At 50.1% G+C, this 4,455-nt stretch overlaps 1 long non-coding RNA gene across 1 annotated transcript; it reads right to left on the bottom strand.

The window, feature by feature from the left end:
• On the bottom strand, positions 1 to 3,112 carry LOC106025799 (uncharacterized). Its single transcript, XR_002789281.2, has 2 exons — positions 2,816 to 3,112; positions 1 to 1,962 (listed from the first exon to the last, which is right to left on the bottom strand). It is a non-coding gene; the product is annotated as an uncharacterized LOC106025799 (long non-coding RNA).
• Between the last annotated feature and the right edge of the window lie 1,343 nt (positions 3,113 to 4,455).

Here is a 4,455-nt window from a genome sequence, read left to right on the forward strand (position 1 = left end):
TTGAGAATTTCATGAGAATTTTATTAAACATTTCATGTTTAATAAACATGTTCATGTTCAGTATTTAATGTTTCCATCAGACAGCAGTATGGCATAACTCTCTACAAGTCTTTTAAAATTGTCCCAACCTCAGGCAAAGGAGCTGTGCTTCCCTTCCCCCAACCCAGTTGATCTGGGGACCAGGGTGGCCTAGGGAGGCTTAGGATCCTGGGTTCCGCACATCCGGGGAGTGTTCCAGGCATGCAGGGGCGTGTCCAAGGAGAGCACCTCCCTTGCAAGCTGTTAGAGGTAAAAGCCCACTGAAAGAAGAGGACGGGTGCAGGGTCAGCCAAAAAATGCAGACAGCTCGGCTAGAAGCAACAGTGTCTGCTGTCACCACTCAGCCTATTTTGGGTCTGTGTACATTTGTCAGTCTAAAAATGTCAACCAACGTGGCCATTCGTGTTTTTCTGGCACTCTCCCAAGTCTACTAGGAGCTGCTCCTCTGGCGTAAACAACAGCTAGTTTCGTTTCCTGCTTCCTGAACTTGGATGGCACCGCCTGGGGATTGTAAGTCTTACTGTGCTGTCCCAGTGTCTGTGAATTTGTAATTGAGTACAAAGTCGGCCCTAGAAATGTCCCCAAAGGCCTTGAAATACAGAATGACCAAAAATGAAAGGAGGAAAAAAAAACAGAGAAAGAAAGAAAGGTAGATGAAAGAGAGTCAAGCAGAAACAGTAGTGATAGACAATATTAGGAAGTGGAGGCAGAGAGCTGAAGCAACAGGGGTGATCTTGTGGGCAGTGACAGGTGAGGTATGGCATGGATCAGGATGGCTGAGATGTCAGGTGCACACAGGTACACACACACACAAACATACACACACACACGAAACAAACCAAACAACCCAGCTAGCAGCCCACAATCCGGTAGACCCCATTTAAGCCTATGGTACCATAGCTATAGAATTTAAATGTTGTAGGAACTCACAAGAAGACTCTTTGATTAAAGGATTAAGGAGCTTTTAAGAACACATTCATCGAATAGGTAAGAAAGCCAGGCTCCTTCGATGTCATAAGAGAAGTGCAATTTAAAGGCAGCATCATCTGTGAGTCTGGGTCATTTTTCCCATTGCTGGAGTGAAATACCCAACACGTGCAACTAAAGGGAGAGGTTCACTTTGACTTGGGTTTCAGTCTGTAAACCACTGGTTCTAAGGCAGGGTGGCCTGGCAGAGGGGTCTGGGGAAAGAGAGCTGCTCACAGCATGAGAGACAGGAAGTAGGGAGAAAAGGAGGAGCTGGGGAGGGAGAGGAGCCTTCCCAGGCCACATCCCTGGTGACCACATCTTTCCGCCAGACCTGACCTCCTACCAGCCAGTCAGCTGTGATGCCAATGATGAAAGCATGTGAGGCCCTGGGGACTATTTTAGATCTAACCGTAGCAGTCATGGAGCCATTTCTTTAGCTCAGAAGTGGGTCCAAGTTCTTAAGGGAAGGAGATGGCGGGTGAAAAGAAAAAGGCCTCTTCTCATAAGAGAAGCACAAGGCAGCTCAACACCACAGCCTTGGACAAAGCAGAAGCAGGGGGCTGACCACAGCACCAAGCCTGTCCTGTATATGTGTGTCTGTACCAGGTGTCACTCCTGGCCATCCTGGGGTTCTGGTGTGCCCTGACTTCTGGGCCATCCATAGGAAGCAGGTGTCAGGGACCCACAAGTTGGGGCAGAGGTGGCAGCAGCATTATGCAGCCTCATAAGGCTTCTGGAGAATCCAGGTTTGTGGTTGTGAGCTTTGTTCAAGGAAGCCAGAGCTGGAGCAGGTGGAAGGAGGAGTGAGGATGCTTTACTGCCCATCCATGACTCAGCACATGTGAAACACCAGGGGGAACAGTTAGGAAAGTGGTGGCTCTGACGCGGAGGAAGGAGGCTCCAGAGTGCACCAAGAAGCAGACACATGTAAGGAGGAGATGTGCAGGGCCGTTCCTGTGATGGATAAAAGAAGGGAGCAAGTGAAGGTGGACCATGCAGCTCTGAGCCCTGCAGGGGAGGATTAAGCAGGAGGAGGCTCGGACTGCCTCAGGGAGTCAGGAGCCAACGTGGAGGGTCCACGTCCCATGAGAAGCACCACACTCAGGACAGGCAAGGGCAGGGATACATGGCAGACGCTGAAGAAACAAGCATCCCCTACTCTTGCTGCTCAGAAATGCCAATGTTCAGCACCCTTGCTGGAGGATTCCTGACAAAAGAGTGGAAAACCACTGCACAACCAAGACCTTTGGTGGCCCCTGCCTTGAAAGGATTTTAACGGACTGGATAGCTGGCCGCTCTGTTTGCTATGCTGGCGTCATTTGTCAGGGCTGTCAAGTCAGGAGCTGTTTTTTCAAGGGGTGTTTCAACCAGATCAGGTTGGGCTTGTTCACTGACACACAGCACCGGGGACTCGGCCCAGGTATGGGAGAGAGGGAACTGTAGGGCAAGCCAGAGGAAGTGTGCAGCATGGCAGATTAAGAACTGTTTCCACCCAGAGGTGACACAGCCAGCACCAATGTGAGTGCCTCTGTTAAAAGATGTGGCACGGTCAGTTTGTGCCTGAGAGGTCATCAGTGGATCTGCAGGGGTAGGGGTGTCCTCCTCCAGGCTTTTGAGGGTAACATCAGAGAGACTGCCTTATTGGTCCTGTAGTAGTTTCTACTGGGTCCAGAGTGCTAGACCAGCTATACAAGGTATGATTGGAAAGGACAGTGAATGTTTAAATGTTTTGTTAAAATTATTACAATAAAGAACATGGCCATTCGTCCCCGTCAGAATCCTCCCCTTACATCAAAAGCACACTTACCCCATCGTTCTTGCCACTTTCTGAAGCAGTTCTGAGAGTCTTCTTTCATGAGTGCCTAAAGTTGCTCCATCATGGCTGTCATGGTTATTTTCAGTCTGGGGAAGAGTCAGAAGCCGCATGATGCCAGGCCTGGGAACAAGGTGGAGGAGGACACAGTATCACATTTTATAAGCCTGATTTGCTGTTGGATGTTACTTGGCAGCAGCATTTGCCATATTTTTTTTTTTATCAAAACTGGTAAAGACAGGACTACAGGCAGGTGCCATCACACTCAGCAAAGAGAGCATGCTTGCCTTAGTTACTTTTCTCTCTGAGGAGAAATAGCTGACACCCAGAGTTAAAGGGGAAAGGTTTTTTTAGCTCACAACTTGTAGAGGTTTCAGCCCATAATGAGTGGCTGCAAGGCAGGGTGGCACAGCAGAGGGGCATCACCGAGGAGGAACAGCCTTGGCAGGCAGAAGACAGCATAAGCAAACAAGGGGCAGCCACAGCTCTTTCTGTCCCTTACATTTCATCAAGGACAGGTGACACATACCCTTAATCCTAGTGCCCTGGATCCTAGCATTGCTCTATGACTCAATCCCGGCATTACACATTCCAGATCCAGCCACCTCTGAAAAGCGCCCCCTGTGCCCACATGAGGCTTTGTGGGACATCTAGACACAAGCCATAGAGTACTGCTCTGAGAGGGAATTTGAACCTTGAATTCCCCTTAGATGTACTCCTGGGACCCACTGTGATGTTCTCACCAGAGCTGAGCTGGTGCCAGGGCCCTGCCCTTGAATCTTCAGAACTCTGAGTTAGGTAACCCTCTTTACAAGCTGGCCTGTTATAGTTACAGGAAGCATACATTCCTCTGAGGTCCTGCCTGGCCTGGCTGGAATTCAGCTGTGAGACCTGGCCATGTCACCATCTTCTGAGTTTCCCTACTGTAAGATGATGTGAAATTGTATGTATGGTCCAGGGGTCCCCTTTGCCCTTTGCTCCTTTGTGTCCTGCTGTTATGGACACAAGGGAAAATGGACGGAAAGACAAGCCTTCCAACCCGGCTTATTTGGGAAAGAGTCTCAGTTCTAAGCATCTAATGGAAGCAGCACTGGGATTGTCACGGTCTGCGCCAAGACATCACTGATGTCTACAGTGTTTGGTGGCACAGCCAGGTGATCTCAGCCTCCCGGCTTCTGGGTCCTCTCTTTGGAGGCACTGGCAGCCCTGAGGGCTGAGGCTGTTACTGGAGAAGCTGCTAGGAGAGCAGGTTTGTGACCCGGTCACTGTGGAAGCCACAAGTTATGGTTCAGATCTGGATGCACCCCAAGCCTCATGCACTCATGTGGGGTTCCTGGAAGGTGACTTGATGTTAGGAGGTGGGGCTGATCTGAAGAGGTGGGTCACAGGGGTGTGACCCTGACCGGGAAGCTCCTCCCTACTTTGCTTCCTGTCCACCATGCCCTGAGCAGCTTTCCTCTGCTAGGCCCCTCTGCCATGCCACCCTGCCTTAGAGCCAGCTGGCCTCAAACTAAAGCCTTGAGCCAAAATAAACCTCTCTTTTAGGGTAGGGGTGTCAGGCATTGTCTCACAGGGAGGAGGAAAATGTCTAAGACGACATTGCATAAATTCATCTAGGGATGTCAGATAAGCAC

The sequence above is a fragment of the Cavia porcellus genome, unplaced genomic scaffold (assembly GCF_034190915.1).
Source record: "Cavia porcellus strain 051 isolate PalLab524CR breed Dunkin Hartley unplaced genomic scaffold, mCavPor4.1 scaffold_10, whole genome shotgun sequence".
NCBI lineage: Eukaryota > Metazoa > Chordata > Mammalia > Rodentia > Caviidae > Cavia > Cavia porcellus.